The sequence below is a fragment of the Coturnix japonica genome, chromosome 4 (genome assembly GCF_054131305.1).
Source record: "Coturnix japonica strain WE chromosome 4, WE-NBRP24, whole genome shotgun sequence".
NCBI lineage: Eukaryota > Metazoa > Chordata > Aves > Galliformes > Phasianidae > Coturnix > Coturnix japonica.
Window position 1 is genome coordinate 17,218,695 of NC_140666.1, and position 25,707 is coordinate 17,244,401.

Here is a 25,707-nt window from a genome sequence, read left to right on the forward strand (position 1 = left end):
GTCTTTTGTTACCTCAGCACTGACTGATGGCTGAGAGGCTGGAAGCCAGAATGTCAAAGGCCATCAGATGTCCTAGCAGCCTCTAGATCCCGTTTCTGTTAGGGGCTGAAATGACAAAAATATGCCTTTTTGTGTAGTTGCATGTAAAAGTGCCGTTAGCTTTTTGCAATAGAAATAGTCCCTAAGGAGAAGCCCCCGGTGTGCCTTTAGCAACTTATTGTAGTTTGTGGACCAACTTCAGGCTGAAGAGCAAGATTTAAGAGCTTCCAGGATTCACATGTTTAATATTTGGAGATTCAATAGTTTTATCTAACAGTCAAAGTAGCTATTGATAGAAAAAGAATGTGTATTGCAGCATAAAAATACCACATTAACATACTGACAAAAGAATCTGTGGTGACTTTGCTGAGCTTTTGGTTGGTCTAAATGCTTGGAAACTATTTTTTTTTCTTTATGTCAGGAAAGCAACTGTTCATACACCAGGTGTTGCTCTCCCCCCTCTCCCAACCCCTCTCTTTTTCAATATCTCACAGCTGTATGATAGGTAATTAAAACAATCACCGACATGTTTCAAAGCTGTTGTAGCCTTTAGTTGACTTTTAAAACTCTTATTTGAAGAAGAATGGTGAAATTAATTTGTATCTGGCTCAGGAAAGTGCTCTTTACTTGAGCAGTGGACTTTACAACATTGCCAACAAAAAGACTGAAATTAATATTACTCTTGCCTTTATCTAGGGTTATTCTGTTAACTGTTTTATACTGGAAATTAATTTCAATATCAGACAGATGTCTACAAGCCATGAATGCAGCAGCTCCAGCATACAGTCAGATAGCTTCCTCTTCATAATCATGGTAAAAATAATAATTCCAAAGAAGTAAACTTGCCAGCACAATTAAATTATTCTGCCTGTAGATAATGGAAGGAGGAAGTTTTAAATAATGGACTATAAAATGTGCAAGATTAAAACGTGTCATTTAAAAAAGTATTATGTGGTTGTTTTGAAAAGAGCTGTTATTTTACAGGCTCATCCTTCTACCGAGAAAAAAATACTGAGAGATGTGGAGACTTTGAGATAGGTGTATTTTTGATGCTGAAATGCTCTGCTGGTTTCTGTTGGTTCTTGTGGTTTTTTTTAGTGTGTGTGTGTGTGTGTGTGTCTTTTCTGTGCTTCAGCAGCTGACCTTACAAAACTTGTCATTCATTCATTGTGCTTCCTCTATGGGACAGGATTTTATTCTGAAAATAAACTTACTTTTAATATGCTCTTTTTGATCATTAAAGAAAAGCACCTTCATCTTTACAAATGACTGTGTTGTTTCACTAGTGGACCATGTAGCACAAGTGAACAGGAAAGCCAATGAACAATGTGTACAAAATGTAAGAAAGTGATCAAGAAAAGCATTGTATATCCTAAGAATGAAGCAGAAATTTAGTTTGGAAACCTGTTTTATTATCATACAGCCTTGTGAGATCCCATTTATTCACATAATTATTGATTAAAAACGGTTGCATTTTCAGGAAGATATGTGCTTCAGAAATAACCAAAATATGCAGTGGCACATTTTAAGCACAGTTTGTATGTACAGACAGAAGTATTCCTCAGAGGTCAGGCACAGGCTGACTTTCCTCTCCTTGTTCTCAGAAGGATAATCTGCCTCCTCACACTTCTCTTGGACTGCCCCACAAGATTCTATTTCTTCCTCCTTTTTGATTTGTCTCTTTGGAAATGCGTAATTGCCTGGCATAGGTATGAGCAGTGACAGAAAATACAAGTTAGCGGTAGAATTGGTTCTGGCTAAGAAATCACTAATTTTAGGAAAAACATGCAGGATGAGAGCTTTTGCATTTTCCTCATTGGTTTGTGGGGGAATCCTCGCCTGGTGCACACATAGACGTACATATAGGGCAAGTGTTTTTATTTACGTATGTCTAAAAATCTGTAAGACACCAGCTAACAGAGTGCAAACAAGAAATACCAATACTGGCAAATCTAAGCCAGTAAATATCCATTCTGACTTTTCCCCAATAATTTTAAAACAAATACCTCTTCCTGTTTGTACAAACATTTCTTATTTATTAAAAACAGCACAATCATTTCCTCTTCTTTGCTCCTTTTGTGAATGTTTCTAACCGCACACAGAAATGTACAAATGAGAATAAAAATAAGACTCAAACGCTAATCTGCATCTTTCCTACAGCACAACTCAATTTGACAGTGTATTTTTGCCAGGTGGAACAAAGAGCAATAAATTAGTTTTGAACATTTATGATCTTGCATTATAAAGACTGCAACAGACTGTGTTCAAAATCAATTGTCAGAGTGATGGGGGTTTAATAACTCTGGTTCTGTAACCTTTTACATATCTGCAGACCGGGTAAGGGCACATTTCAAGATCTGCTGCCATTTTTCATTATTGCAACTTATATTTGAAAGACCTTTTTGATGCTTAAAAAAAGAAACAGATTACTTTTTAGTAGAGCTGGATGAATAACTGGTAATTAATAATTCATTCGGTGAATTTTACCTTTTATTCTGTGGGAAGAAAAAAGAAATAGTTGTTAATTTTTTTTCATGAGTTCTATAGACTAGCTGGCTTTCTAATCAAAGCTGGAGCTCAGAATCCAAGGGGTGTTACTTATTTGTGATTGATAAGTCACGTGGTATTGGTTCAATTCCCTAATTAATTGTGGACAAATACTAGAATAAGTTTAGGATTAAATGTTTGAAGGTAGTGTTTTTTAAGATCCCTTGCCACATGCATGCAGTTTTTACAAGTGTCATTGGAAGTGAAAATCCAAAGGTATGAAAATTGTTGAAAGGAAATGCAAATGAGTCTGGAATATGGACAAATCAGATTCATTGCAGGGCACAAATGAGTTTCTGTAGACTTCTACAGAATTTCCGGCTGTAGTTCTTTCTTGCTAGCTCAAGTTTGCGTTTGAGAGAAGCCAACTAAATACTGAAGAAAAATATGGGAGCAAGGTAAGTAAGAGCTGAAGTAATAATAGACAGTGTTCATTAGCAGCTGTATGGAATTTCCCAAGCTCCCTAGCTATTGTATTGCATTTTACAATGGTGAAATATTTTATAATAGTGAAACCATGTGAGCAGTTGCCGTCTTTTGGCTTTCTCTTCCTCTCAAGTCCAAATCCCACCAACATGAGCCCTACTGGGCTAAGTGGCAGGTATGGATTTTTCCATTTCTTTTTTAATTTTTTGTATATGTACTTTCTGGTGGTTTCTTCTAAATAGAGCAAAAGCAGTTAAATATTTCCCAACAAAATGCATACATGCAATCTCCAGGGCTGTGCATACCATCTAACTGTCATTTCCTTTGATTAACCTTCACCTGACCTCACTCCCTAAGGCAGTTTCAAATCCTTTTGTTCCTCCATTTAAGTATTGCACTCTATCAGGTGAGTACATCTGTCATTAAGGCACGGGCTGTTTTACTGGAACTCAGCAGAGATGCGATGGAAAACTGCAGAATCTGTCACAGATCAGACAATGTGGTTGAATGTACAGATTTATCTTTTCCAAGAGACAGAGGAGCAGAGTTTGTGCGACTCAGTTGAAGGTAGCTGAATTCTGAGAGTCTGGGTTAATTATTTTATGAATATTAAATGTTTAAGGTCAGAAGAGGAGCATGACTGTGATAAACAGGACTCTTCTCCTGCAACTCCCTCATGTTATCAGGAAGTGCCAGTTTGGGGAGGATAAAATTACCAACAGGGAGGACCGGAGTTAATGAATTACCTCCTTCACCAGAGTAGAGACTGGCAGCTGCCCAGGTTAGTCCATCTGAGCACTTTGAAACACAACAGGTTGGTGTTCCATCCCCAGACTTTTTGTACAGATAGCGAGATAATGAAAATTACAAAGTCCAGAAGAAAAGCAGCATTTCTAAATGATCTGTGCCAGTAAGTTTTAATCAGCCCAGCCCGAGCTTTTTTGGATGGCATTTTGCAAGAAGTGTTGACACAGTGTCACAATTCGGTACAATTTTTATTTTCAAGTCCTGGGAATTCATCTAAGGTGAATAATATGAAACAGATATTACGAATCCAGTCTGATCACACATTTGGCTGACAGCAACAAAGAACAAAGTCTATACTGAATCCTTCTTTTATACTAGGGAATGCCTTTTGGAATGATATTAAAGACCATGTTTGATGATGTATCTCTGCATCCTAAAGTAAACTGTCCAGTGACTCCTAGTTGTTCCTAGCAGCTAAAACTATGCATCTCGATTCTAAGTTTAACTTGACTTGATATCGTTTCCTGATAGATTAAAGATGTGCTGTTCAGCATCGTATCAATTCCTAGGGATGATGATCTACTCATCCCTTAGCTCAGTCTTTGATGAACTAAATAGGTCAGACTTCCTTGATATTTCATCATCAAGAGTATTTTACAGATGTTATACAATTTTTGTAGATATTTTCTGCCCCTTTTCAGTTCTTTTTTTAACATACAGTTTGAAGTTGTATCAAACATTTAATGTTTTCCACTCAAATCTTGAAGGATCGTACTGCAGAGGGTTTATAATCTATTTTTAAGGTTTCATTTCTGCTAGCATTCCCCCCCCGCCCCCCCTCCCATTTCTAGCGGGCGAGTTGCTTACGTTTTGTGCCTCCCGTGGAAGCTGACACCATTGCAGCTGTGGAGGGATGTTCAAAGAGCTGCCAGCACCAGCACGTGGGTGAGTCCATGCCAGCCAGCAGCACTGAGAGCCCTGCCCGCTGTCACTGGTGTGCTCCGATCAACTGGTGGCCTTGTAACTAATACCTGGGAAAGGTAATTACATCATTCTACAGGGATTTAAAAATCCTGTTTTTGAGTAAATATGAGTTGTTATTGTCCCTTCTGAGGTTTTGGAAATGATTCTCCAGAGCAAATGTTTTCTATGAAATCCTCTCCAGAAACAATCTGCTCTCTGTGAATGTGCTTTAGTGACGGAGAGGTGCTCACCTGGTGTACTGAAGAATTTAAATGGAAGAACAAAAAGAAACTGAGATTGCCTTAGGGATTGAGGTCAGGTGAAGGTTAATCAAAGGAAATGACAGTAAAATGGCATTCGTGGCTCTTGGTACATTTTTAATCATTTCTCTCTCTCTCATGAAAGACACACAGGATGGACAACACTTAGTTGGGGGAGATTTTTATTTTTGCCTTGTTTAGTTTAAAGTACTCTAAAGTATTACTTTTAGATTTCTCCTGTAGATTTGGCTCCTGAAATGTCCTATCACAGTGCCTTGAATTTGTGTGTGGGAAATGGAGAATGTGTGTGGGGGGAAGGAGAATGTTAAGAGAAAGCGAGTAATTTTCCCCAGAATATCTCTCCTTTTTCTAATGTGATATTTTTTGAAGCAATTCCAGAAGTCATGAGTGCAGGGAATAAATGCTCAGTAAAGCCAAATATTCATTTTTACACAAATGTCAGGGTAAATGACGTCCATGAAAGTAACTACTGAAAACAAGAATAGTTTCTTTCAGGCTCTCCTAATCTGCAGGTAATTACTCTGTTTTTTAAGCGTAGATGTTTTGTATATTTTTTTGGAAAGTTCTTAGAATAACCCTCATAATTACAATGAAACTTTGAAATCATGCCCGAGTTTGTGGGCTGTCAGTTATATTCTGATTTCACATCTGTGAAAAGGCCTCATTTAGAAACCCTTGTTTTCAGAGTTCGGAGTTGTCATTTTGTGCTATTCACCTTAGGTAACTTTGGCATAACTGCAACAGGAACAGGAGCAACTTTATGTAACTTATAACTGCCTGAGGCAGCTTTTAAAAAATGCGAGCAATGCATTTTTTTCAAGTATGTTTATATAGCTCCCTTCCCCTGTAATGCAGACAATCCTAAAGAGTGTATATTAAACTCAAACAGCTCTCAATTGTGGTAAGTTGGCTGTAGCAAATGTATTCTCCCTGCTCTTTAGATCTTATGCTATGAAACATCATGTGTAGGCTACCTGCAGCCGAGACCTCACCGTGTTAAACCTTCTGGGGATGCCTTAAAGAAAACATAGTGCTGCAAACCCATCTTGTGTTATCACCACTGTGAGTTGCAGTAAAAAGAAGTGATGGTTTTTTATAGGTATGTTTCCTCAACATTGCAGGAAAAAAAATCTGGAACTCATTTCTTTGAGTGTCGTCGTGCTGTTTATTGCCGTGATTGCTACTGGTAATGTGGCACTTTTCTGCCCGATCCCACAAAGTGAATGCTGCCACATGGGTGCCATATGGGATCTTTGCCATAGAACTGATCAAGGAGAGAAAGGCCCCCTTCGCAGCACAAACAATACTGAGAAAAGCACGTCCAGCAGTTGTTGGAAGACACAGAATCAGACAAAAGTGAGCAAAATGTATCTGAACTCACTGGGTGGTAGTCAAATCCAGTCTAACTTTCAACCTGGGGACTGCGGAACCCAAGCACCTGCAGATATACAGGGGAGGATAAGGAACCTCAGCTGCAAAGGCTGAGCTGTGCCCTAACTGTGCTGACACCAGCCAGAAAACAGACATAGATAGATGGTGAGTTGGGCATCTCCATGTTTACAGGGCATGACTGTGACTTTACGATGCTTTAACAATACCAATGCTGTGTTTATAGACTGAGTTTTTCAAAGGTACTCGGTGTCAGCTCAAGCTGCAGACTGTCTCACTCATAATTCGCCTGTCTTGTAAAAATTACGCATTAGTGGTAGAAATAGAAATAATTCTTGGTGATTATTTAGCAAAACATGGGAATTAGCTTAAGGAAAAGAGGAGCACAATGTGAGAGACTATTATCAATAAAACCTGAATACTTGAGTTGAAGACAGCATGAACTGCTGCAGAGTGGAAAACTAGTGAACTGAGAAAATAGGATTTTTTTTTTTTTCATAAACAATATGACCTCAGATTTTTTTCTGAAGTAAATACTAAAGAATTGTACCTGCTCTTAAAGCACCTAGTAAAAGTATTGGAACTATTATAAGCCTACACACTCAAACTGTTCAGATAGAGGATGTAGTAAATAGGTCTGAGCATTTTTATTCCAGCCATTCAGACTGTCTCCCAGAATTAGTAACTTTCTTCAAAGGTTTATTTTTAAAAGTGGCTGAATTTGTTTAGTGTTTCATTTCTACGGGCTGTTTTTCACCTCCTGTACCAGACTAAATGTGCACCTGCCCTGGAAAGAAGTGTTTCTGTGGAACTGCTCTTGAGCAATGTGGTAGCTCCTGTTGGGCAGCCTTGAGAGGCTTTGGACAGTTTGCTGTGGCCACCCATGGTTATCAGTTAGAAAACGTGTCACTATTTTACCTTGGCATCTGTTCAAAGTACTAATTCTGTGGATCAGTGTCTTTCAGATGAGGGAAGTAGAATCCTTTTTTGTCCCTGGTGTCTGAGTAAATTGATATCAAATACTCTAATGAAAAGACAACTGTTGTCAGCAGAATCAAGCAGCAAGAAAATCTGGGGCAGTAGGTAACTTCGTGATGTGTTCTCCATCCTCCGGGACTTTCAGTGCTCTAAGGATTAATTTTCCATTACAAACACGTGCGATGCTTTTCTTAAATACACTTCCACTAACAACTTAATACTTTTTCCAATTACAGTATCATAAAACACTACAACTTTTCTGTCTTTCTGTCCCTTTGAAGCCATCACTTTCAGCACTGTGAGCATTGTTAGTCTCTTGTGCTCTTCTTTGAATGGAGCATCTTTCTGGTGCCCAACTGAAGCCATGTTTTTGAGCATAGAGAATACTGATCAGCCTGTTGTGGATACAGGTGGAAAAGGACCTTTGGAACTACACTTCTGCAAGGATTTATTTGTGAATTCTCATCTCTGTCATAGCTCTCTAAGTCTTCTGCCAGTACATCTTATGCACTAGAGACTGTGCATGAAATGCCTTATTTTAGTTTATTTGTTTCAGACTTGTTTCCCATATAGTAACACTATGGATACATCTATGAAAAACAAACAAACAAACAAACAAACAACAAAAAACAGAGCATTCTGACCTGCTGGACTCACCCTACTATAGCAGATGCAAGGAAGAACAAGGTAGAACAAGTCAAAAACCTACACTGCATGTAGAACTGCAGTGTACAGACAATAACAATATATAAGCCTGTGTTATATAAATAAGTTGGATGTAGAGCTGGGTAGCAATGGGTTACAGCCTGTTGTAGGCAGGTGAATAGGAGCTCAAATAATTTGCAGTTCTCCATTCAGAACTGTAGTCGGTTGGAGAATAAAAAGTAGATAGCACGAGGATGCCTGAAATTACCTCAGTGCTAAGGAGAGCCTGAAGTATTTGTGAGGTTATCGTCACCTTTGTAAGATGGATCAGTGTTGCCAGTCACACAGTGTAACTTTTGATAGAACAAGGCTTTAGAGGGCTTCTTAGCCTGGGGACTCACTGAGCCATTTTGATTTTGTTGGCACCAACAAGGAAAGGACACATTGATTTTACAAGACAGCTAACAAAGATCTGTTCAGAGATCTTAGATTTGGGAAACAGTAAACTGACTGTCCACCTTGAAAGAAAAAATATTATTTTAAAGCAAACTCTTTTTAAATCCTGAAGAAGATGAACTGAGAATGAGGAGCGATGTCTGTAGAAGGGACTTGGGCAGACACTGAGTTGCACATATTCCTTGTGAAGGCACCCGGCAGGCTGAATTCAGCATCTGAATTCCCCAGTCAGAACAAGGCTGGGCCCATTGAGCTGCTGGGATCCGCTGGCAGACGAGGCTGCCCAGCTGCTTTCCCACACATTTTATGTCTCTTTTCTTCACTGAGACAAACAGGTAAAATCCTTTCTGAGGCAATGTTTATATGAAACAAAACCATCATGTGTCAGTGTATAGTACATAAACTAATCTGAGTTTATCTCCTCTGTTTTCTTCCGCACCTCCATTTTATAAAATAGAATTGGAAGAAAATTGTGGTTGCAAAACCTGATTTTTGCCTCAATTCTGGTCTTCGTACAGAACTATCTGACAATTAATATTTGTGTGTACCTTTTGAAATACCTGACCTTTGGGGAGCTGACAGAGCTATAATATTAGTCTTTGTATGCTAGCCCGGCTTTTAAACTCTCTGCCTAGTGGATGTAAGTTCAGTGGATACAGATCTGAAACTTGATTTCCTCAGTATAGCTGCATTAGCATTCAGCTGTGGGTATGTAAGATAATAGTATTAAAAGCAACCTTCCATCCTGTTGTCATGGATGCAGCACAGCCCAATCCTGGTAGCGGTATACTACCAGTCAGTCCTTGTACAATCTCATTTTTATCTACAAATTTTAATTTAATTATACCAGAAATTCTTTAACTATACATAATATATGGTTTTATTTTTGGTTTCCAGCATTAAAATGTAAGGATTGAGCAGCTCATGTTCTTTGTCCAGCGCTCTTTTTTTTTTTGCATTCCAAGTATCTGTCAGTATTAGTTATGAGACTGTGTGAAATAAGTAGCCATGAAAGATGCCTGCTTTTATGACAGAATGAGTGGTTTCATGAATTTTAAAGGAGCACATTTGTATTTTCTGTTCTTGAACTACATGGGCTACTCACAAATATGACAGAAGATAATTGTTTGAGGAATTATGATGCCTTTCAAGATTTTGCAGGATATTACTATTTTCATAATCTTTCATTTATCAGGTTATATGGCTTGATTTATTTATGTGTGTAATTTGGAAATTAAAGTACTCCCATTCTGTCAGCATAGGTACATGTTTTCTCCGTACAGCTCATACTCCTGTTAGCAAAAATAATGAATGTGCTAATTTTTTTGTCAGTTACTAAAGAAACGCGTCAGAATTGGAGGATAGTCAGGTATTATCTTGGACCACGTGAGGCAATAAGGAATGGTACGTAGTGCTCCCTCAGTGCCTTAGGATTGTGGCAGCGCGTATTTCAATATAAAACACTAACAGTGCCACCAGGCAGTGCATGTACTGCACTTTGTTAAGATTTAAATGAATGCATTGTTAGCACCAACTTCAGCAGGGATTTTGTGTGAGCGAGTAAAGGCTTCAAGCCTTTAATTGACTAAGGAAATCTTTTTAGTTGTGATTACAGGGACAGATACTCAGCTGGTGAGAACTGATGGTGCTCCATTGAATCAATTTTCATACCCCGTCTGAAGTCAATGGAGCAGTGCTCATTTATAACCCGGTACCTGGCCCATTATTACAAAAAGACATTTCAAGCTTGGTATTTGAGTGGTACAGTAACCTTTTATTGCAGAGCTGCTTGACTTGTTTCTTAAAAATTTCATCATAATCACCAGTAAAATCCTTGGGCTAATAAATTTGGTGTCATAAGCTATTTTCATTTAGTTACGAGTTTGAGTGTAGAACCAACCCTATGGCTGTGTCCTGTTTACTTGAAAGCATGCTTAGTATTTTTATTTAACAAAACATTGTCTTTTTAAATCCTGAAACGAAACATCTCTTTATCTATCCTCTTCTGGTTTAGTCATGAATATTTTGCATGTTTTTCTCTTGCCAGTTTTACCATACCTTGCATCCTGTGATAACAGCACAGTAGGATTTGATTTGATGGTAAGAACTTCTGAATATCTTTCCACATCATACATATTCGTGACATCTGAATTTTGTTGCTGAAAATCCCCTCTCAAAATTCTGCGCACGCCCATAATTAAACCACTGTGAAGGTGCAGTCAGGAAAACCAGGCATCGATGTTATGGAGTGAAAATTAAAGAGGCAAAACATCAGAGTGTCTACTGTATGTGCCTGCTGTTAGACACTCAAGCATGGAGAACAGGATACACCTCTATGGATGGATAGCTTTCCTTATTAAAAAAACACAGTAGGATGCACAGTAGGGGAACACACTAAAACAAGGCTTTGTAGTAATTTCCTTGAAAGAAATTTCCCAAGATAGCAACTTGAAAAGCTTTTAATCTTATGACTAGCTATATAGAGAGCTTTACTGTAGGTGGTATAAAAAAGACAGTTAGATTTCCGCCGATCTGGTGGAGTTTGTCCGAAACCTGTTCCCTTCTCCCCTCATCCTCAAGAAAATGGTTGGATTTCCCTTGCACCAAGATGAGAGAGCTGAACAGCTTCATGTGAGTTAAAATTCACGTCTCTCAAAGTTGGAAATGTTATGTTAGAAAATGGAAAACCCACCTTCCCCATCTGAAATACATGACCAAATATGCTGCAACTGAAGTGATCCATGAGATTAAAGTTTCTTCTACATACCTAATTTGAAGCCACTGTTGGACTTTTCCTATTGTCACTCATGCTTTTGAGCTGATGTTTTATTTGGTTCTCTGTCCACCGGGAGGAACATAAAAGTACTTTTCACACTGTGTGGCCATGTCCTACAGCCTGCATGCATGGTGGTGTGCTAGCAGCATGCTCATTGGTCTTCCCTGCTCGTGCTAACTACTCAGCATGACTGTTAATCCACAAAGAAGAAAAAGTCTGGAGAAATCCCCATGCTGGAAGGCTGTTAGATGTATTATAGCCTCACCGTGCTGGCCAGTTACCTGGTGCTCCACAAAGCAGCCTGTGGGCTCTATGCTGAGTGACTGCCTCCTCCCATGGGCCACGCGCTGCATTTTGGCATTGTGGCTATGAAGGAGCAGCCCCAGAAGCTCAGTGCAGGGGGTGCAGTGCAAGGGTTCAGTACCTAAGTGTATGTGAGCATCAGGGAAGAGACTCAACATCTTGTGTGTGCCTCGTGTCAGCCACTGAGAGCTGAGAACAGGGAACAAACATGTCTGATAATGTGTTTCACATTGAAATAATTAAAGAGAATTGTTGCTGGAGGGAAATGTGCCTTTAAAAATTAACCCTGACATCTCACTGACAATTTGGCTTGTTACAAGAGATCTTTTTTTTTTTTGCTGTAGTTTTACTAAACTTGATATGCATTTTTCAGCCCCTTGGAAAATGCAGAGCCTTTGAAAACTTCCCTGTATGTGTAGTCAGTAGTTACGTGAGCAGTGCCATCTATTTTCCACCGGACTGTTCACAGGACTGATGTTTAAAGGCTCAGGTCTGTAGTAAATGACACATTCTGCTATGCCCTGGAGCCTGAGCTAGTTATTATTGTTTGAATCTATCTCTTGATTGCATATATTGCAGTCTTCTATCACACAGGATGCCAGTTTTGAACGCAGTTCCTCAAATAGCCATCAAGCAGCTTGCTTTTTTATTTCTTCTTATGGTGAAACAAGCCTTAGGAAATTGAGAGCTGTAATTTCCATAAAGCACTAAAAGTGTAAAAATGCTCTTCTTGGTGGATCTAAGTATTTGAAAACAAATGTAAGGCATATGAAAGCACTATTATTTATTTTAAGAATTCTAAATACGACTAACAATTACATTCACGTTTTTGTGTTTTACAGGAAGTTAGAAGCAAGTATTAATGTTCAGGAAGATTTTTTATTAATCATATTATGGCTATAGCAGCTCTCAGTATAAAAAATATGCAACTTTTTGTCAGGGTGAATTTCAGTATTTACAGTTCTCCATCTGATCAAAATTTGTTAATCTGGGGCTAGGAAATTTTGAGTTTCAATCAGCTTGTTTGATCATTTTCTAACTAATGTTAAGCTGCATTTAAATAGTGTAAGCAGAGCGTGTGAGGTGGCAGGATTGGGGGCCTGATGTTCAGGCTGCTTTCATCTGTTTGATGTTGCTTGAACTGCCTTGAATTGTGAGCTTGTGTGAGTGTGTGTTTAAAGGGCTCTCTGCCTTCTGTGTGCCTGCCAGTCAATATGAGGAATTCAAGTACATTATTCCAGCTGCGGTGGCTCAGAATTGTTCAGTTCTCCTTCCTGAGGAGTGGCTGAGGTGCTGTTAATACGGTTTTCAGGTTCAATTCTGCAACTAACAAAATAGACGTGCAAATTCTCCTTGATAGGGTGAAAGTTGTTTTTATTTTTCTTTTGAGCAATGGCACGATGTCTGACTTCTCAATAAGAAAATATAGTAAAATACATAGGAGCTAGAAAATGCTTTTAATTTGTGCACTCCTGTTTGTTGTAATGGTGGTATACGTCAGGTGAGAATTTGATTCCAGGATCATCCCCTCCTTCCATCCTCAGTCAAGGGGAAGAGCTTGAGCCCCTCATCTTCTGTCCCACTGACCTTGTAACAGTTTGGAGACCTTGGCTGCAACCCTTCAGGATTCTGAGTGCTCCAATGGGTGCTTACATTGGCAGCAGACAGCTTGCGATACTTCTTAGAACTGGACACTTCGTTATAAAATTAAAAACATAAAATACTTTAAAAGCACTTCTCAAAAACATTTTTCTTGGTGCAAGGAGGATTTTTACCCTTTTCTATTAAAACAGCAACTGAAGAAGTATCTGCTAGATGCTGTGACTTTTGCTATCAACCTAGCTGTGCACAACATTTCTGGTATGTTCTTTCTGGCTATTAAAACCTCATTAAAAAAATTAAAGTCTCCACAACTTACAATATTTTCCATTGAAATAGCATGTTAACACATTTCTTTAATCAGTGTGTAACTGTCAAGGGAAAGAACAATTCATCTAGTATATGCATACATTAGAAAAAAATTATCAGATTTAATTTTATTTGTTTTATATTCAGGGCTTTTTTGAAGGAATTCCTGCAGGGAAATGGTTAATCTATTTTTAACTAAAGCTTACTTTTGTAATCTATCCAGTGCTTAGAGTTCTGTCATTGATCTATGATTTATGTGATTTAAACCACCTCTTGGCTGTAACATTGGTTTCTATCCAAGATGCTGAGCTGAATACTAATTACGAGATCAAATTTATGCTGTTGGGCTAAGCAGCTGAAGGAGCTTTCCATGCAGGACTCCCTTAAACCATGCCACCGTTAAGCACTAGTGAAATATTAAGGGGGGAGGGGAAAAATACTGGAAGAGAGAAAAATATTACAGGAAAAGTGTCCTTTGAAAGCTTTATTTTCAGTTCAGTTGAATGACTGTACAGAGCTATATGCAGATATTCAGTGCGTATAAGTCTGTGAATATGCACGTGGTTTGGTATTTCCAGCAGAACCTCACTAATTCGCCCTAACGATTGGGAAACCCATTGAGAAAAGCCAAACGGCATGAGTAAGCAAATGAATAAACAGGACCGAAGATATTTTATTTCAAACCATATTTTATGCCTTTATTTTGACAAGTATCACGTTGTCAGAATGATTTATGTGATTTCATAGCATATCAGTAAATGCACTGTGGTATGTTTTCTTACTGTAAGGAGGTCTCAGTAGCAATAGCTTCGCTTTACCTCTGCTTAAAGTATCTTGGCTGAGAAATAAGCCAATTTTATAGAAAATATAGATCTTAGGGTTTCCTTCAGTCAGGAGGAGCAGCGCTGTGCTGCTCGCTGCATCACCTTGGCAGGGGAGGTCGTGGTGGCAGCAATATCCTGAGTGCTGGCAGTCACAACATGTTCAAACAGCTCAATGCAGTTTGAATGAAAATGGAGTTTTCCTTAGGAATATTGTTGTTGATCACTCCGCTTTGAGACAAAACGCATTCTAGCAACTCATTTGACTTTCATCTGTGCTGGTGTAGTGTTGAACTGTTTCATTTTGAGGATGCTGATATGTTTTAATTTGCTCAGGCTCCCACTTTGCGTCTGTGGTGTGGTTCTCACTTCTGTTACATGCTTTGCTTTATGTTTTGTTACGTTTGGATTGTTTTAACACTCTCAGACTACAAAACAGCACGTCATTAAAATGGAACATTTTGATAACGTGTCCTCACCACTTCAGTTTTACAGGAATCTTTTAAGATCCTGTTTCCCTCCTGCATAAAGGATCTGTCGGAATACAGGAATTCCTCACAGAGCAGAAATTCATGGTTGTGGTTATTTATCCCTTCCTTTTCACTTCTGAGGGGTGAACTGCTGTGCCCTCAGGGCTCTGAAGGTGGCCGACAGAGCGATGTGTGGATGCAGGTGATGCTCCGAGGAGAAGGCTTTGGATTCTCTTTTGTTTTCCCTCTGACATCTGCCTGCCCTGGCGGAGGGCTGTTCCCAGACCCCTTCTCCCTGCTGTGAGGCTGCAGGGCCCCCCCTGCTGCCGCACCACAATTTTATATCACTGCTGCGGTGGTTTAAAGCCGTTCACGCTCAGCCTCCATGTGAAGTCATTGCCTTGAACCCTGTTCAAGTGGCTGCGTGCAGAGGTTACGGCGCTGTGCCGCAGCCAGCAGGCCGCCGTGCTCGGGCTGTAGGAGGCCCTTTAGTGGGGAATTAGTTCCCTTTTATCCTCATCCTTGCTCACTTTCAAAACAATACCCAAAACAAACAACAAAACAAAAAACAAACAAAAAAAACCCAAACAGGAACAAGTAAACAGAAAACCTTGAAAAACTTTCTTCCAAGGGCACTTTTGGATTAATGCTTCCCTGTTGCGTATCTGCTGCTCGCTGTCTCCTTATTTCTCTCAAAGTGGAGAAAATCCTATTGCAGATGGATTTTTTTTAGCTTTTAAAAATCATGTTTGTTTATATTCCACATGATGTCGTTCTTGCTTTCCTCTGTGCATTGATACAAATGATCTTCAATACAAATAATACACATTGCATACATTTGGATGAAGGTGTTGGAATACGTGGAGGTCTGTGCCATGTAGAAGTGAGATGAGTTTGGAAACCCCACTTGTAAGCACACCGGGTTACTCAGCTGGACGCACTCAGTGGTGGATTGCTCTACAGTCTTACATCTGCAAAATGGAGGCCATGAGAAACAGTCAGAATGAGCTCAGAAAGGCTGAAGGAATTGCACATTGTGGCTGTAATTGTAACCGGGTTGTTTTGCAAACTCCCTGTAGCTGGGAGGTATGAATTTGCACTATCATCAGACGAGGTGTTGAGTGAGAGTGGAAAAAACAATGTGAGGGAAGATGAGTCTTCAGTTAATTGCTGTCATGGTCTGGAGGACTTCAAAGGAATGTGCTACCAAAAGCCTTATTAAAGAGACTGGATATCTTAGTACACTGGGCACCATCACTACAGCGATTACGGTTGGCTCCTGCACATCTCCCTTGTGCCTCCAGGCACACAAGTCCACAGCCATGTTCCCTTCCACTTTGTAAAGCACCCTCAGGAGAGCTGAACAATAGCCTTGGCGTATGGGAAATAGGTGATCACAGCCTGAACTTCTGATTAATCAGCTGAAGCAAGTGTTGGGTCAGCTGTGGGAGCACAGGTGAGAGTAATTTAGCTGTGCTCCTGGAAAGGGTGGAGCTTGACTCCACCTCCTCTAGACCTCATTTAAGGGCTGACCAGCACTAAGGCAGCATTTCTTGGAGGTTGTTCCCTGGTGGTGATTGCCTCAGCATTTCCCAGTGAAGTTGTCTGTATTGGTGAGTTTTACATTGTAAATAACCTTTTGAATATCTGTTACTGTCTTTGTATCATTCTACTTTACACTTGGTAAATCACTTTTCCCAGACTGAGAAGAGGAATAGAGCTGCAGTTATTCTGGGGATTCTCATGCTAGATCTGCTGCATGCTGCCCTGTGTGCTGGGCTGTGTCTGCTGACTGCTGCCCAAAAGTTTTTTGCTGATATCAGATGTCCTATGGCTCCATCCTTCCTCTAAAATTTTATCCAGTGCCTCTCAAAACCGTCATATCCATGAGTTCTATCATGTCCTTTAAGATGTTACCTTTTCAGCTGCTCCCGTAGGATCTCAGTTCATCTGCACAAAGCTATCAGGCTTGTGGTGGCAGTAATGTACTTAAAGCTCTGTTGAGGTCTCACATTACCCTCTTAAAATACTGATTTTTTTTCTGCCTGACTTCAAGAAAAATTTTGGAATAACATTTCTGTGAACGCTGTACTGTCTATTCAACCTATAATCATAGACTCGTAGAATTGTTCAGGTTGGAAAAGATCTCACAGATCATCAGATCCAGCCACAACATATAATCCTACAAATCAGACTTGAAGTCCAGGTTTTCAGAGGATTTCTCTATTTTTTTTATGAGAGGTTTACTAATCCCACTGATGAAATACTATTTGAGGAGTAAAAAGTTTGAAGTAAACCCAGATGAGTCAACATGCAAGAAGTAAAAGACCTACCACATAAATCAGTTGTTGGTCCTTGGGAATGCAGTTTTCAACAACAAAAAGTTAGTGCGTCTTGAATTTAAGCACCAATTCCAGCATATAGAAACAATGGAGAAATGCATGTTACAAACAACAGTGCAAGACTTGGGATGCCCTTCTTATGGAAGACCCAGCTCCAGAAAGCCTAATGCACTGCTTGATTTTTAATATGGATAGAAGTTAGCATATTTATACATAAATAAACACAGAGCTTTGTAATTTATGCAGATCAGTGAGCATTAATAAAACTTAGGGTTAGCTGTTTGATAAAACTGAGCAGGTAAAGTATGTGTAGCTATCTACAGAGTGGCTGACATGATGAACAGAGATGGATCCAAGCTCATCTGAAGCTCTTGAGGAATAATAACAGCATAATGTCATTTACCTAGAATACTTACACATGCCTGAAATGTAACTGTATATAGAAGGTTGTATATTATGCTGAGAGTGACAAGTTTTTACGATTGGAAGGTCTCTGTATTGGCTTTATCACCTTTTATTCATCTTTTCTTAGCTCTTTATTTTTTTGACTAAAAGACCTATCCAGAGACTAAAAAGAATAAAGCTGGTTCATGTAATTTTATTGCAGGTATGTGAATAACCTCTTACCTAAAGAAAATCAGCAGTCTGATACTACACAGGTGATTTTCTCCTGGAGTAATAAGTGCCCTCATTGAAAAGCAGCTGGTGGGAGGTGTGTCTGGTGTTGGTGTGAACATGGCAGCTGAGTTAAAATGTGGCTGTAACTATACTGAATTGTCAGAGCACTGGAAATCCATGTAGCTGTAAGGAAATGGAGATCTAAAGGAAAGGTGCCTGTTCTGGTGAACTTCTGCCTTCCAGCTGTCCTTGGATCTTTGCACTGGTGCAGTGTTGCTTAAAAGTAGGAAGATGAGAAATGATGGTCAATATGGGATGTGTGTTTTCCCAGTGCTTATTGTTTCTATTTGTGGCTTTATCAGATCATATCTGAGATTTTCATTAAAGGTTTTTCTAAAAGTGTGACAAATGCAATCTTGAGTATGAAAGAGGAAAGACTTTTGTGCAGTACACAGATTTGCAAGATGTCAAGGTTTTTGGTTTTCCTTAACCCTTGCTAACCTATCACAGCATTCTGTTCTCTGAATACTGGTGTTGATACTCCTGGGTCTACAAGAGCTTTTGACACAGAGCTGATTTTTTTTCAGTGCTGACTATAGAGGCTTCTGATTGCAGATCTGAATGTCCCTTTTTCAACTCTGCTACTAGTGACCCACTGCATAGTAAGTGTCTTGCATTATAAAGTGGTTATTCACAGCGGGTTTTGACCAATGCTATCTGTAGGGTGGGAGATGCCTTCCTGGCAATGGGATGTGAGCATCATGGGGCAGATCTTCAGCCAGTATACATCCTGCTTGGTCCTGCAGATCAATGGACTTCTGTTAATTCATCTGGAACATTTGTGGCCCCAGCGAGATCACACTGAACTTTGTTTTTGACTGAGCGTAATACTTGTCTGTCAAGATGGAAAAATCTTTCTGTAATTCCCTTGAATTTTGATTCTTCCATATGTCCTTTAGTTAAAATATTCTCTGTGAAACCTTTGAGAGATGGTCTGTGTGATCTTTCTTTTGCTTTTATTAGGTTATTGTATTTCCATACATGTAGGAATACGAAGCCCTGAAAGCTCACCTGGATTCTCTGCTCATGTGCTGCATTCATTTTGTGCAGAGATTAAATTCAGCTGCTTCTGGCATGCCCATCATTGCCGTAGCAACCATTCAGGACCTTATTTCCTTATTTTTGAAGAGCTTCTGTCTTTCATTTCTAACACAGTTGCACTGAAATCTTGAGGAATGTCTCCCAGCTGCTTGTTCTTTAACGGCTGCATCTGCAGGACGGTCTGCAGTGCTGCTTTTCCTGCTTGTCTGCTGTGCTGCAGGCAAGTTTATCCTCCAGTTAGTGCTGGTGAACTGCAAGTGGAATTGCCTTTTGCTTGAATGAATTCTGTTTGGAGGGATTGGCGGTGCTCCCTTGGGTCAGTGCAATGCAGCTGAGCACGCTCCAGGTGGTGTAGCCTTCCTCTGCCCTGTGCCTGTAAGGAAGACATTTGGAAAGATGAGTGGTGTGCAAGCACACAGTTTCAGGTTGCAAGGTGGCCCTTGGGTACCTCAGTCAATTTTTGTGTTTATGTGCTGTTTTTCTCATTAAGTTTCTAATTTATGTGATTTTCTTCCCTTGTTACACTATGCAAATCCATGTGAAAAATGGACTGTTCAGGAGGAAATGTGGAATCTGATGGTACACCAAATGTCACCCAATGCAGGAGACAGGGAGTGGATGGACGTTTAGTATTTCCCCATCCCTCCATTCTGATCTCATCTGTTCATAACAGCATGTTATGTAAAGCAGTAACAGGCACAGAAAAAAACAGACATGCGTGGCTTTAGGAAGTTGACTTTTCAGCATGTGGGTAAGTTTTGCCATTGTAAGGCTCTATTACTGTTCATGCAGAGAACTTACAAGCGATATATTCATAGAGTTAGAAGTTGAGTATGCATTGTGAGCACGTCACAGTCACCATCAGCATGTATTATAAATAGTTACAAGTATATTGATTAAAAAGAAAATGTGGGTGGCTGATGATTAAAAAATCTGTTCCTCCATTGGAAAACATGTCTGAAAAAAGCTGCTGTTTTTTCAGGGTTGACTTCTATTGCATTTATTGCCTTCTTGTAGAAAACCAGGGAGGGGCCAACCTCCTTCAGTCATGCAGCTGCACAGTGTTTGTGCATTGCCTTGGTCTGCCCTGGTCTTACTCTTGGGTTCCTGCTCTGGGTTGGATCAAGAATGTGGAAGCTGGGATCTATTTTGAACATGTCAAATGGAAAAACCTGTACTTGTTTGAGGTTCAGCAGAGTACTTAGGGCCAACAGCTTGAGCTATAGGCACATCACTGCTCCTTTCCCAAAGATGACTTCAGAGTATGTGTTATGCAAAGCGATGTTCTCTAGGTCTTTCTCCTTGTCCCAAGCAAGAAGCCTTGGCTTCACGTCAATGCCAACCCTGCTGTCCCTTCTGCTTTACCTTGTATTGTCCATTTCCCATGCAGTGCTGTTTTGACCTTCTCAAGCAGAAGGTGTGATAATCCAGTTTGGAGGAAGTAACAGTGGCTCACGTCCTCCTTACTCAGCCCATGGGTGTCCTGCACAAGGTGCTTTCTAAAAATAAAGGTTGCAATGCTCTGTGGCAGTCACTCCTCTAGGTCAGTGAATACAGCTTTTTAAAACCAGCAGGCTATGCTGTATATTCAGACTTCATAGATTCCATTAACATTTTGTTAATGAAATAGTGCTTTGTCAAAGAGTCTTGAAAACTTAAAAGGGTATTTAAGCTTCTTCCATGAGTCAATACCATGTAATGTCAACATTGCTACGAAGGGATAATTCAGAGATGTCACACAAAGCATGTGTTATGCCATTTGCAGTCTAGCAAAACAGCTCAGCATTTATGTTGTTTAATCCATCTGCAAAAATCTTTTGTTCTGAAAAAGTTTGAGATCAATTTTGTCAGTATTTACTGACACAGAACTGATGTAAGTCACTGTGCTCTTACTGACTTCATCTGAGCTGTAATGATTTATCCTAGCCTCAAATGAAGTCCAAATTAGGTGCGTGAAGAACCTGTTCTCAAACTTCTGAGGAATATGGACTTGACCAGCTCCCATCCTGCAGAGGGAAATGTGGCCTAGAATAGAATGAAGTAAATAGCTTGGAGTGATCTGGGACAGCACAGAAACAGTTCATAGAGACTTGGGATAAAGCAATGTTATGTAACACTGTGCACTTATGTAATAATGTACTTTTTTGCTTAGAAGTAAACTTGAAATACATAAGTTGTGTTGAGATGTGAGCTCTATCAGGGAGCAGGGCATGTGGGCCTGGGGTTAATCCCCCAAATGTGTGTGCTGCAGTATCCTGGCTTTGTGTCACTGTCACAGCGGGTCCGACTGAGGTGCAGGTCCTCACGAAATCCCTCCTTCCTTTCTGCAGTAATTCTGTAACTGTACCTACTGTGTGAGGGAGCAGTGTCATCCCACTGGGCATTGCAGTAATGCTGTTTGTTTTGCCCTTGTGCTTTTTAATCCTTTTCCAGTAAAGCTCTATGTAATTGATGTAGTTGGATGTAATGAAAGGTAGCCTCAGCTTTCTTTGAAGAAAATAGACTGCCTTACTTCATACTTGGCTGAATACAAAACACTTTCCCGTGATTATTTCTTAGCTGTATTAAATCTTGTTCTGTTTCAGACTTCCCAGATATATGGGGTCACTTCTGCAATACGCAAAATGATGTAAAGTTCTTTAAAAATAATTCATGTATTTCCATGGCAAAGGTGGGTGTTCCATTCGCAGTCAGGGTTTTTCCTTCAAACCAGGCACTGTGCAGAGCAGCAGCACTGCAGAGATGCCTGAGGAGCTCAGCAGGAGTAGAACCAGCACTGCAGCAGTGATGTGAGCGAGGGAGAATGGGCCCTCTGCTGCATTGCTGCTGTGGGTCAGGTACACTGATCCTTCCCAGGACGGGGCATTTGCTGGCTTGAGTGCATGCAGTGGGAAGAAAAACTGTGTGAGGCTCTTCAAGTTTACTTTTGTGCTGTTTCAGAGCCTGGCAAATGTATAGAGCGTAAAACAATTGCCCTTTCTGCAAAGGGCTATGGAGCTTGCATCCTTGTTGCTCTAGGTAAGGTCACTGCAAGAACAACAAAAAGGAGCATAAAATCTGAGGAAAATAAAACCCATAATGCAAATGCAGGCTGTGAAACCTTCTGAAAGCACATTGTGCACATAGAGTGTGTGCTACAGCCTTTGTGTATGAGAGGGTCTCAGCATGCTTTGTTCTTCTTGAGATCTGCGTCACATCAGCTGTGGGTGATGACAGAGGATGTGCATAATACAATTACATAAAGTTCTTGGAATTATCTCCCTGCTCCTAATATGTTTGATCAGGAGCATTAAAAAAAGTAATACACTTGCAGTGCTCAGTAAGAATGAGAGTTTAAGAAGCAAAGAATGTTACCTAAGAAGCAGTATCAGACATAAAGTCTATGATCCATTTTTGCTGGCACTTACAGGCTGAACATGGAGAAAGGCACTGAGTCTGGAATGTTGCAGTCAGCACTGCAGTAAAATGAAGTGTGTGGCAACAGAGGCCGTGTTTAAGATGAACTTATGAAAACAAACAAATCACAAACACACTTCTAATAAAAAAATGACATTCAAAGACTGTCCAAAAGACTTTGCTGGTTTTAACGTAAATAGGAAAGAAAGGTAGAGATGAACTTAGATGCTATATGCTTTAACCTAGTGTTTAAAAATCAGGATGCGTAAGCCCATGAAGATATTATATACTAAAGAGCTATTACAGGTGATAGAAACAGGCTTAAGGTGCATGTCTGTAGTAATAAAGTTTGAAGGAAGGGGGAGATGGAGAGTACCAGATGGGCGATGACAGTTACAGGGTCAGGTACAGGGCCCTCTGACTTGAGACAGTGTGATTAAATCCAATAAGTGCAACTGCCCTCTCAGTAGAAAATACAAGTCTTGCAGATGCAGAGCTACCTACAGCTTACCAAAAAACCTTGTGTTACATGGAATTAATGTAAAATAATTTAAAATATGTAGTGTTTGATGCAAAGGCTCCTTAGAGAATCTACTAGATTATTATACTTCTGCTTCACTTAAAAATTCACTTTGATTTCCTTGACATCATCGGTGACATTAAACATCTGTTGATCTGCTTGAGTGTGAACACTGCATCTCTTCTTGTTTCAGTTTTCCATGTGTAGAATGAGAACTATGCCTCTATACTCTGTGTAGAACATGAACTCTGCCAAAAGCAGCGCTGTAGAACTCTGTGCTTAGGCAGCTCCCATTGTGGCACAGCTTTTGTTTTATGCTGGGTTTTCCTGGTCTGAACGCAGAACAGGTAATTGCTGCCATTTGTAGAATGAATGGAGTATTTCCTCTGTATGACATTAGATTGGGTAATTAAAAGAAAGTATTATTCTTTACTTTCTACCATATATTGAACAACTGATTGTTCTCATTTCCTTGTTTCAGGTGGTTTGAACAGTGGTTTGTGGTGGTCCAGTTTATAGGAAATTTTTATGTTTAAACCAGGAGGATGCTATAGATAGAGCTAATGTGTGAGTAAGTTTTCTGGAGACCATTATGTCTCCAATGGTTTTCATTTTTGTTCCTAAAGAAGGCATTGCTCTGTGTGTGTCTGCGTGTGAGGGGAAGAGAGAAAGAGCATTGCCTAGAGGGTTTCAGCTATCACACTGTCTAAATATCCCTTATTTTTAGTTGGAGTCTTCTGAATATGAGATCCCACTACAGGTAGGTGAAGTGACCTCGTCGGGTTAGAATCTGCTCTTCCCTGGCAGATGCAAGGCTGCAGCTTTGAAGAGGAGCCCCCTCCTGCTCCATGCAAAGCTCTTTGAATTGCCCCTGATACACTTCTAAGGCTCCCTGGTTGTGTGTGAGGCACTTTGAAGATGAATGCCCCAGCATAAGGAAAACATGAAACAAAGCTTACTCCCTTATGTCAGAGTGTGCTGCAGATTTCTCAAAAGATCTTCAGCACAATGGCTGCTCTTTGGTGGGTGAGAGGAAACGGGCTGGTTCACCAGCTTGTTGAAGAAGCAGAGCAAAATTGCACAGGGTTATCCTTTGGGTGGTAGGCAGAAGCAACAGGAATGTGTTTGGGGGTCTCCACAATATCCAAGTCTGGCAAAATTTAATTCAAGAGGACTTCATTGGAACTATTGAAAGCTATTTTATTTGTTGTTATGTTTTCTTTCCTGAGGTTTGCTCTGTTTTTCAGTGACCTAGCAACAAATCCTGCCTCTGCAGACACATGATGCTGGGGAAGTATTTGAGAACTTGGATAATTCCCTTTCCTTCCCCTCATGCTTGCTACTGGCAGTGCACATGAACCACCTCTGTCAGATGTGTGCTGCAGAAACCTCTGCGGTTAAATCAGGCGAAGGGCATTTCAGCTGCATGGTTTCTCTAGGCATCTGTAGAACAAGTCAAAAGATGTGCCATGTGCTCTCGAGGAGAAACGTTTTTCTCTGTCTTCATGAAAACCATGGAGCCCAGCTCCTTACGTTGTTTATTACCATCAGAATTTTCTTGTACTTTTGTGATGTGACCTGGTGTCCTGGGGGATGAAGGACTAATGGGGCATTAGAGCGGTAAAAGGGTGGAAGTTTACTCTCTTTTTGACCAGTTTTGAATATTTATGTGGCAATTGGCATGAAGCTATACATTAATGTTTTTTTTAAATGTGAAGGATATGTTCTTCTGGCCCAGCTGAGTGGTGATGTATGACCCAACACTTTTTATTACCATCAGATGAACTCATTTTCTTGATGGGTTAATGGACGTATAATGTGAAAAACCTGAACTGCTGTCTCAGGAGAGACTAGGTGCAGAAACAGAAGGGAAGAGCAATAATAAATTAAAAAAAAAAGTAGGGATTTGTGACATACTTCTTGGTACTTTTTGGATAACCACATTGAGGCATTCCAACTCTTTGTGAAGTAAATGGAGGAAAGCAGAACCCTCTGGGCCACAATTCTTCTGTGTGTGTGATAGATCCCCTTCTTTCCAATCAATTAATTGCATCCTAAAATCATCTATTTCTCACCATTGACTTTAAAGGGATTTTAGATGACTAGCTCTGATATAGCTGTCCACAGAATAAGTGATTAAAGTTAGGTTAGATGAGCTGGCAATCCACGTGGACTTTTTTCTTCCTTCGTGCAAACTCCTAAATCAAAGGCATCTCATTAGTGTATTATAAAATGCAGCCATCAGAGGGATAGTTGTCTACTTCCATATCCTGGCCTCTAAGCAAGGAGGGAGACTCCCATCAGTTTTGAGGAAGGTAAAGATTTCTCTCTCTCAATCACAGCCAAATGCAGACATTTGAGACTTGCTTTGTCAAATAGTAGTCAAGGGTGTAAATGTTTCTGTTTGTCTGTATGGTATTACAGCAAAAGTGGAATAAAGGGTCTTTTTAAATGATGCTAATGGTCACACTGGTTCTCAACACTTACCAGCAGGAGCAGCTGCAGTCCATGTGATGCTGTACACTAACCTCTGTATCAGCCCTCTCCCTGTGGCTGCAAAATATGAATAAACTGCAGGTGGTTATTAATGGGAAGCTTCCCAAAGAAGCATTTATCAATCCACCAGAGAGAAATTCTCACAAAACGTCCATGCAAGTTTTGCCTGTTTTATGTTTGGTTTTCAAAAACAGGTAAGGTTGTAACTGACTTAAGTGTGATCTATGAGCTCCTGGCAACTGGAGAATATTTTCTTTGGGCTAGAGAAGCTGGCAAACCTGATGCATACTGTACTTTTAAAGTCAATATTAGATTTAAGGAGTGGAGAGAGCAAAGCAAGGGATGACAGTGTAGTTTGAAATCAGAGAGGCGCTCACTGTGACACAGTGCATGCATTTGTGTCCTCTACATCTAAATTTTTATTTGTCATAATGGCTGAATTTTCAGATTACTTAAACCTACAAACAAGGCAAGTGCCCCTTTTC

At 40.0% G+C, this 25,707-nt stretch overlaps 1 long non-coding RNA gene across 3 annotated transcripts in view; it reads left to right on the forward strand.

The window, feature by feature from the left end:
• LOC107312804 (uncharacterized) overlaps positions 1-25,707 on the forward strand; it is a 79,598-nt gene that overhangs the window by 24,176 nt on the left and 29,715 nt on the right. The window lies entirely within an intron of this gene.